Source organism: Corvus brachyrhynchos, unplaced genomic scaffold, assembly GCF_000691975.1.
Source record: "Corvus brachyrhynchos isolate BGI_N302 unplaced genomic scaffold, ASM69197v1 scaffold106, whole genome shotgun sequence".
NCBI lineage: Eukaryota > Metazoa > Chordata > Aves > Passeriformes > Corvidae > Corvus > Corvus brachyrhynchos.
This window is the reverse complement of record NW_008238834.1, coordinates 5,849,206-5,859,776: the sequence shown is the minus strand read 5'-3', so window position 1 is coordinate 5,859,776 and position 10,571 is coordinate 5,849,206.

The window sequence follows — 10,571 nt, the reverse complement described above, 5'->3', positions numbered from 1 at the left end:
TGTCATTCATCTGGGTTAACATCCTTTTCTGTTACAGATTTAGGCTTAATTTCATTGTCTCCAAAGTTCCGTACTGTTCCACCTCTCCCTACTCATTTGAACTTCAAGTTGCTATTCTTTCTATTCAGTACTTCTATAATCAACAGTGTCAAGGAGTGAAACCAGAAGAATTGAAATTTAGATGAGCACTGTGAAGTAAGCTTACTTCTCAGTCTTCCAAGACAGAGTCATTGTTCCAAAATAAATTAGTGCCTATTACATAATAGAAAGAACACACACTGAGTTTTACCAGCAGAGCTATAGCATTTTATTTTTTCTGCTAAAAATACTCTAGTCCATCCCTCTCTATAGATAAGCCATTTTCTAGAGGGGGTTTCTCTGCAGGCTTCTCGTCAGATAGAACATTTCCTTTAGGAGTAATCCCTAGAAATGCTTGGCAAAAGTTTGGGTTTCAGACGTCTTCATAAAAGGCAAAGAACTGAAGCAGACAACTGAAACAGTGATGTCTGATGCCATCAGTGCTAATATCAACTGAACATATCTGCAAGGGCCCTTCAGATGGTTTTTCCAGTTGGGAAAACATATTTTTGACATCTTGAGTTCATTCCACCAAAAAAAGCATAGAAGCAAAAGCCAGCTAAAAAGCCACATTCAATATAAGGTTAGTTTTCTTTCTGCCTGTGAACTTCTATTGAGTTTGTTCACTCATATATGTTTTTCTCATTTTTCTTCAATAGCTCTAAATTAGCATCAGATAATAGGATCTGTGCCTTGGCATAAGATTAAGTTTTCCCAAAAGTTCATTTACAGCTAATTAGGAGTTTGTGAAACAGAAGAAGTGAAATATGTAGCCTCTTTGGTTCTCTTTGTGGGTCTTAAAAGCAGTCATTGATGGATGGAATTACCATTCCTTCAGCCTCTTTATTACTAACTCTGATTTAGCAATGTAGCATTCATGTTGTCAGCAGCACCTCTGGACAACTTCCTGCTATTATTTTGATGCAATTGTTATATGAGATGCATGAGACATTATTAAACTGGATCCTGTTGGAACATGAAGTGAAGATTCTTTTTTTTCTACAGTTGTAGTTGAGTGGATGTGAAGTTTATATCTTGTCTTTCAAATTAAAAAAAAAATCTCATGAAGTCTACTTGAACAACAATTTATACTGCTGCAAAACACTGCAATACCATCTCATCAGAGGCAATTCTGAGCAGGCTGACCCAGTAGTCAGAGATGCAGAATCCATCCAGGAGGCAGCATATGAGCATAGATGTAAGTACAACCTCTCACACCACCACCTGTGCAAAATGCAAGTTTTTACACTAATATGTTAAAGAGTTGTTGATAATTAAACTAGATGTTATAATGATGACATCTCTAAATTACACAGTTTGTCTTAGTCATTTGTAGAATTTAGTTCATATTTGTAAGTAGTTAAAAGTATTTGAATTTTTTTTTTTTTGCATGGTGATAGTGTGTCAGGAGAGGTACTAAAAAGTTGAAAGGTTCACATGTAAAATCTATCCTTGTTTAGTAATTTTTTCTTATTCTTTATTTTCCTTTTTTAATATCTGCTTTTTTAGAAAGGGGAGGAATTTATTTTGATACACTTACGATAGAATTCTTGTTGGTGTTCGCTTGTGCAGAATGATGAAGAGGCGTGAAAGTTAAATGTACTTCATACCATCATTTTTTCCTGTTGATTGCTTTCATACCAACAGCAGATGTCCAGTGAAGGGACACAAATATTTCCCTTTAGCAAGTCATTCCACTGAAAATAATGGGAGCTTATTTAAATAGTGTGGCTCTGAGGAGACAAAGAGGAGAGCAAACACAGGAGAGAATAAGAGCAGAAATGTACTCAGCCAAAATGACTTTATTTACTTGCAGTGAATTTTTTTAGCATTTTACACATAATAAAATTAGTAGGAAATCAACTACCCATTGATTTGTCAAAAGCATTGGGAATGGTAATTTGAAATTTGTTGTGGCCATGGATGCTATTGATTCTCCTGCTTCGTGCACTATTGTGCTAAAAATCAATTACTTAATATTTTACCTTATAGTGGTAAATTATTTTATTAAGTCTAAATTAAGAATTATGATGGATACAAATGTATGTGCTAAAACATAATGCTGAAATGGATTCCTCTCACAAGTTTAAATAACCATTCGGATGCGAAAAGTGAGTGCCAAAATAAAATCATGATAAATAAAACTCAGGAAGGCTTTGGAGATGTGGTGAATCATTACATATTTCTCTGTTTTTTCAAAATGAGCGCTGACCCTGCTGTTGCTTATTGTGGAGAGCTTAGATTAAAGTTAATGGGAATTGTATGCACAGAAAAGCTGCATTGTGGAAGATCTGGGGGTTTTTTACCCTTACACCACTGCTAAGGGGAATTACAGGTGTGGTTTGGGGCAAAACCACTACTTACATGAAAAAAAGTAGAGCCACATCTGAAGGACTTAAAGCTCTCAAAAAGGGGAATCTCTGTCAAATAAGAAAATGTTGTTCTCTCCCTTTTCCTGTGCAGTGATCAGATGTGAGCATTGCTGGGGAAAATTTTCTCACGTTGAGGAACAAATCAGACAGATTCTAAGTCAGGGGAAAAATTTAATCAAACATCCTTATTTTGTTTACAGTACAAACAAAAAGATATTATAAGAATGCTACTAAAAGAATGCTACTACTGAAAAGTTGTAAAACAGCTAGATTAAAACACTTCTGTAACATCAGGGCTTTACCTCTGCCAAATTCAAAGCTTCAGGCACAAACAATGAATTGACAGAGCTCTTCAGAATATAATTGAATGAATTAAGTAATATAACATTTGTGGTCACAAGCATTGCAGATATGACCTAAAAGTTTCCTAGATTAGAGTTCCTTCCGAGCACCAAATGCTTTGGAATAATCCATATTATAATGGGAAGTAACTGCTTGTGTTCCTGGAAATAACAGCTTAACGTCTCTGAAATGCCTCAAAACCAGGGACGCACAGCTTCTGGAACAGAGTAACTGGGGGAAACCCCAAAAGGAGAAATCAAAATATTTTTTATTTTCATGATCACACTAGTAGAAGAACAAGCCTATGCTTGATTTGTCTGCTTTAATGTTTTCACCAGTAGTGCTGTTCCTATTCGAGCAGCAGTCCTGCTCCCAATGAAGCCAGTAGCAGCAGTGCAGCTCCCTCAGCACTCAGGCTGCACTTTAGGATGCTAAGCACCGTCCAGTCCTTGTGACAGCTCCCCGTTGTCCATATTGATTTTGATATGCAGCTGTGCAGAACGAGGCAAAGGTGATGGTGAAATGCCAGAGTGAGGCCTCTGTGTTCTCTTCATATGGAGAACAGACGAAGCTCCTAAACCCTGTGAGTTCACCGTCATGACTCATGGGAGCTACCACATTTTGGTGACTAAGAAGCTGCCTGAAGTAGATGCTGCCTCTTAAGGCATCATAACTAGCATGCAGTGCTTGTACAATGTCAAGATGTGAATACAGACCAATAGACTGTCCAGTTATGCACCCTATAAGGCATGGCTCTGTCCTAGGGCCATCCCCCAAACCATGGACATCTAGTTTGACGAAGAGCAGGGCGTTTTCCTGGTAGGACTGACGTGGCTGGTGGCTTTGTGTGATGATACAAAGGCAGGTTGTGTAAAACTGGACCCAAGGAGGGTGTCTGGGGAGACTTGGATCCATACAGAGTGGGCTATGGATCATGTTCTCTGTTAGCTGGGATGATCTGGAAGCTTTTTGCGTTATTCTGTCACCAGTTTGGGGAATAAAAGTCTGAAAATTGTTGTGAAGTTATTCAGCGTGGGTGGTCTTTATGGTGCATTGGGCCTTAAGGCTATGTCTGAAGATGCTCTTGGAAGATAGCTCAGAGGTAGATGTTAAAAACACCAAAAGGAAATAGCCTGTTTTGTTCATGCCTTTTTCTAGGTCCAGTCTTGAACTTTGTGCATTTGGCTCTGCTAACAGTCACTAAATGCACTGGTAAAATAATAAATTTGATTTAGAAATTAAATCTGACAGGAGTTGGGAGGCAATGAAATCGTAAGGGTGAATGATTAAATTAGTCTAACTTCCATGGCATGTCAGTATTTCTGCCAATATTAAAAATAGTGATTGTACAAGAAGATAATGTAAACATTGTCACATATTTGTAATGCTCATAGTACCTGGCACGATTAAGTTAGAAAGCTGTCACTCTGCACATCACAAAAAAGAAAGAACCAAGAATTACCAAGAGTTATAATTCCTCCTCTCATAACTTAGCAGTGGTTTTGCCCACTTAAGGTTACTTTCTCCAAAACCAATTCTTAAATCTTCAGTCACCATAAGTTATATTTTGACCTTTATAAATATCATTTTGATAAAAATGTACTGCAGCTTCTTTAATCTGTAGCAGCTCATTTGGCCACAAGACCTTCTTCACTAATAGCAGAACAGCAGCTGTATTAGCTGTGTCGGTCTTAGATAAATATAAGTGAAAATGTCTCTCATAGTCACTGAACATTTTAGGTTTTACTGGGAAGCAAACCTTTCTGGGCTGCTCCTGATGCCCTTGAGAACAGTTTTTCTTGTTTTTCTTGATTCTCCTCTGTGTTTCAGTTTCAAAGTAGAGACTCCAGGAAAAACACAAAAGTCAGGGGAAGGAAAGGAGTGGAAGGGTAGCAAAGAAACAAAGAAAGGAAAGGCACAGTTAAGAAACAAAACGGCATGTAACAGAAGCACTAATGAAGTGGGATGGCATGAAGGGGTAGAGGAATCAGAGACCCAGAATAAAGGGACTCAGAAAATGGTAAAACAATCATGACTGACACAAAAAGGTGACACTTACCAGTAGCTAACACAGAAAAGACATTTGGAATAAGAATGGTCTGCTTACACCTCATGGTCCTTTCTATCCAGCCCATCTGGGAAATATTAGTGCAGGAGAGCAGTCTACAAGACACAATGAAAGATGCAAAAAGCTCTCATTATGTATGTGTACGTTATGTGATTGCTGATCTCAACTGATGACATCTTTTTGAATTCACTGAGTTCTTTAGGTGGGAGAAATCAGAAAATGTATCAGTGGCTTTCTTTTCGTTCTGTTCAAAGAAATGTCAATGCTATCGTAAAGATGACCTTTCATGTGTAATATATGTGTAGTATTTGTTTTATAATGAATTACAGTCTATAAAATAGAAACCGTTTTTAAAACCTCAAGAAATTAATGTTATGGATAATATACATAAATAAAAGAGTTTGCAGAAGACTGATCCAATATGAAAAGAGAAGTTTTAATGTGTGGAATGTTAGAATGTTTTCAAATGCTTCACATTGTGGGAAAATGTTTTTTTTTCAGAGTTGCAATGAAGTGAGTTGTAACTTTATCAGTTTGAGGTCTACTTTGTACTATATGCTGAGGGTATTCTCTGAGTTTGTGTTATGTCATCCTCAGTAGCTGACTTGTTTGAAAAAGACATTTAATACTTCTCTGGGAAAAAATGTAAGTATTAAGAACCACCAGTTCTGACTAATGACTTTACTTGACACAGAACTTCTGGTTCATCCTCAAGGACCAGTTCGGGACAGATTTAAGTGGAAGAATGATAGATTGGTATGAATGGTGATGTTTTCCTCATCACTGAAGAGAGAGAAGTCAATGTGGTACTGTGAAGAAGAGAGTAGGACATTGTTGCATAAGGAGAGCTCAGGAAGGAAAGAGGGGACTTACCAGCCTCAGTTGCAAAAAAAACCCCAAAACCCTCCAAAAAACCTAAATAACAAATCCCCAGATTTAGGGGAGAGATCAGTTTAGATTAGGAAGAAGTGTGCCAAAGAGAATCTTGTGAGATTCTCTGCAGGTTTCAGAGAATCTCACGACGAAAACTCAAAAGCATTCCTGTTCTGGTACTTGAATTCCAGATTTTTCTGGTACACGGAGTTTGAAGGGTATGCATTTGATCTGCAAATCACTCTCACAGTGCATGACTGGAGGGCTTGGGAATATGCAGATGCTGCAGTAAAGAAGACTGGAAGACTATCACTTTTTTTTTAATTAGGAAAAAAGGATACTAGACTGCTAGACAAAAAATCTTTAGTTCAAGAGTGTTAGTTTCAAACTCAGAGCATGGGAAACCATGAGAGGACTCAGAGCAGAGTCCCTTTGCCTGGAAGCATGTGAAAGTGAACAGATTACTCTATTTACACCAGTTTAACAGATAATGAGGTTAATTTGTAACTGGATAACTTACCCATATTCCTGTCTACCTTGCTAGGTGTATGTGTTTATGTGCAGCTACAGAAAGCAAGCATATTTATATGGGAATAATTAAAGCAGATACTTGTATATATGACCTGCACAGATACTCTTGGCAGGATCATATTTCATTTAGACAAACCTTTCACTGCTTTTTAATAACAAATGAGAGACAATGCTACACATTAACTATACGGCTAAAATGTCACACATGCTGAACAGAAACCATTGTCAAAGCAAATGAGCATTTGGATGATACAATGATAAGAATAATGTAATTAAATTCATTTTCATACCACTGATTTTATCACCCCATTTTCACGCTGTTCCTTCTAGCCATATGCTTTGTTTCCATCCAAATCTGCTCATTAGGGAAGAGTGACTAAAATTTGTTCCAGACAATGCCGAAATCAGGTCCTGGGCTTGCTGGAATAAGGTTTAATTCATTTGAAGAAGTAGGAATTTAGTAAGAAAGAAGAGAGGGAGAAGCTGATATAAAATGGAAAAGCCCATGAACACAGCTGGGTAAAGAACTGGGGAGCTGAGGAGGCAGATGATCAAAAGGATTTGGAAAAGAAATTAAAGTAGGGGAAAATGAAAAAGACATAAACAAGGATGAAAGGGAAAGAAGGAAAAAGGATAAGAAGGGGAGAATGAAAAGGAGCCTGTTAATGGTAGCTGGAGATAAAAGGAGAGAGGGAGGATAAGGCATAAAATGAGACAGAATTTAATTATGCATACTTTTCTTTAAATGGCTATCTAGCCTCTAGCTCTGTGGGCCAAGTGTCTGTTTCATTTTGATTGGTGGAAGAAGCTTGTTGTGTATCACAGCTTAAATATTTAGCAGCAGTGGTACACTGAAAGGAGCTCACTGTTTTTACGGAGGCACCAGACAGGATGCGATGTTGGGGATCAGACTGCTAAAGGAGCACGAACTCAAGTAGCAATACTCACCCCCAGGGCCAGGCGGGCAGCATCTCACATTTCTCAGCCTGTGTGAAAGTGGCACTTGTGAAACCGAAGGCTCCTTAACTCTTTCCTGAGGGTGGAAATGTGTTTTGACTGTTTTGTTTGTCAGGGCCCACAGGGCCAACGTACTTGGACTATTTGAGTATTTGCTAGAGTTTTGTGTACCTGTTTGACTGTAGCACTCTGCCAAACTTGTCTTATTTGCTGCAGCCCTTGCACCCATGTCTCTGCCTCCAGCTGCACCCTTGGCTCTCTGCTGTGCTTTTGGCTACATGGTTCCTTCACCTCCGTTGTGAAGATAGGCATTAAGAGGGGAACCAAGGAATCATTCTCTGATCAGAACTGGTTTTTGTTAGGAGCAGGGCAAGAGTTAGGATTAAGCCTTTTTGAGTTTGGCCTTTTTATGATTGGAATCTTGGTGTGTTATTTAAACTATCAGCAGACAAAGGGTTTTCTAATGGCTAAGTTTATAAAATCTTATGTTTTGGAAAGTCCTAAAGATCACAGATGAAACTTTCAGCTCCATCCTTAGATAAAGAGATCTATCTTTATCCTCTTGAAGAGGTATGCTAGCACTTGAAAGGAGCTTCATACCTTCCTGTAGGAATAGCTGCTCAGGGAGGGAACCACTGCCATGCTAAGAGAGGACTGACCCCTCCAACTGAGGCCTTTCTGGGAACAAATAGCAAAAGAGCCTCTATGAGATGCACCATCTCTTTGTCCCAGATGCTCTCAGGTCAGAAACTAAAAATAGTTTATTTTCTCCTGTTCTGCTCTTTCAGAGAGAAAACACCATTGTCAGAAATGTTAAAAGAATTGCTCTAGAGTCATGATGACTCACAGCATTGAACCAGTCTTCGTGATAAGGATAATAAGATTTTACTTTTTGAGGCCTGTTTTCCAGTTCAATCAACATCAACAGTCTTTGGATCTATTTTTCTTTTAGTATCTCTGGTACTGTTGCAGTACATAACTTTTTGATTGTGGGGGTGGGGGGATACCTTGCTGTCTACTGCCACCGTGTAAATAATGCATAGGAATGTGCAATACATTCTATCTCTCCAAGTGTGTATGATTTATAATAGGACTAAACTTGCTAAAGGGTGAGGTGATGACATGCTCTGCCTCTTGGTCCCTCAGCAGCAAACCATGGTGCAATATAATGCCATTTCTGCCTATACAAACTTTCCTTATTTTGATTGGAAAAGTGAACAGAAGCCGGTGGATATTTATGACTGGGACTCACATGACAGTACAGGATGATGCATGTGCTCATGAGACCAGCAGTTTAGACATAACAAGGAATGCCAGTGTCCTTCTTTTTGTCCTAAAGGCTGCTTTATGTAGGGCTATATTAACTTTCTTTAAGGCTGTAAGATTTAAGGCTATTTCAGCTTTGCTTTTTCATTAGCTTTCTTTCTCCCTTACCCCTGTTGTCTCATTTTTCTCTCTCTTCACTTCTTGTAGCTCTGACTCTGTCTCTTTTAAGAAAAGGTTTCTGATAGCATCCCACTATTTCCTACATGAGTTCAAGTCGATTTGGCTTAGAACCCAAGTGCCAGAAGGCCACTGCTGACATTTTTAACACTCCTTGAGATTCATCTCCTCTGAACCTCTTCTGAACACACATGCAAGGTGGAAGTTTAAAAGGTCACCTAAGGCTATTGGGATAGCCACATTCTGTTAGTACACAGTGTGTATGTTACTACCCATTTCACATCAAGTTGGTCCTGGTTTGGAACAAAGAGAAAGCCACAGAGAAAAGGCAGAAACTACCTATTGTTCTGAACATTGAAAGGTCTAAAATACTGGCAGTTCCCTAAACTTTTGTAGAGGTGGCATCCTTTACATAAATCTACGTACTAGTTATATTTTTACATAGGAATATAGTCATAACATCTGACTTGACGTGTACCCCTTTTTTATGTATATTTGTGAAAAATAAGTATATCACTCCTGATGGGGGAGAATCCAGTTTAACCAACGAAGAGACAAGTTGAGTTATTTCTGCTGTTGGAGAAATAATTAGCAGTTATTCTTCTTTTTCTGCTACTGAGAGGAAAACCAATAAAAGAATGATCATGTGACATATAATATGGCATTTAGATATCTGCATATAAGAAACTTGCATCCAAAGTACTTTTATGGACATTATGGCTATTAGGCCAATTGGTTTGCTGTTTCATTTTTTAAAAAAATAACATGGAGAAAAGACAAACAAAGGGAACACAGAATGTTAACTTGCCCTCAGAGCCAAGTCTAATCTTTGGATTTAAACACAACCTCTCAAGGGACTTCAAAGAAAGCTTTACACAATCAGCTAGAGAAACAACTAAATTGAACCAGAAGAAAAGGGAATCCTCACATCTGCGGTTCCTGTATTTATCAGTATTTCATGTCCAGACATTTTGTGGAGAAAGAACTGGAACCCAAATTCTCTGCAGGTTAAAAAGGTATCTAACCACTAGCCTATTGAATGATCCTTTCTTTTTTTTTTTTTTTCTTTCTCTTTTTTCAAACAATTTTACCACAGGGATTTAGATATTTTTCTTTTATTCTATAAAACCTGGAAGTAGACATTTCAGCAATTCATTAGTTTTCATCAGAAAACAACATCTCTTCCATAAATGGAGTATTTTAAGTAAAAGCTGTTTTGTTGTTTGATTCTTCCCAATAGCTTCCTTATTTGTAAAACCAGCATGGCTACATTGTTGTATTTTAAAGATCATAAACACTTATTGTTCTTCTTCAAGAAGGAGAGTACAAAATTATTCTTTTTACTTCAGTCAATAAGATAATGTTCAAAATGACTCACACATTTCAAATTCAGATTTCTAGGGGTTTATATTTGTTTTGTAAGAAGGGGAAAACAAGTGTTAATAGACCTAGAGAATGTGAGTTCAGACATGTTACTAAATCATATTTTACGGTGCGAGAAAATGGTAAGAATATTATTCAGTAAAGAAATAAATGCCTGTTGTAGAAACAAAATGTAGGCTGTCTTGTCCTCCACAGACATGTACAGAAGCAAGCACATTCAGTGATCTGTGTTGCCACCATTCTGTAGTAAGCAAACATGAAGAAGGAGATCATGGGCTCTTAAGAGCCTGTGAGAACTTGCTTGGAAGTTGATGTCACTAATGTGTTTAGAGGAGAACTGAGGCAGCATCTGCATTCCCAGATACGGTAAAATAACACTGCAGAAATTTTTTTTTATCTATTTTTCAGTACGGAGGATGGAGTTACAACTTTCTTTGTTCTCCTTTTAAAATCTTAGAATTACTACAGCTGCTTCAGCCAGCTACTAGCTTAGCTGGCTTCTGCTCCGTCCATCATGGAAGAAG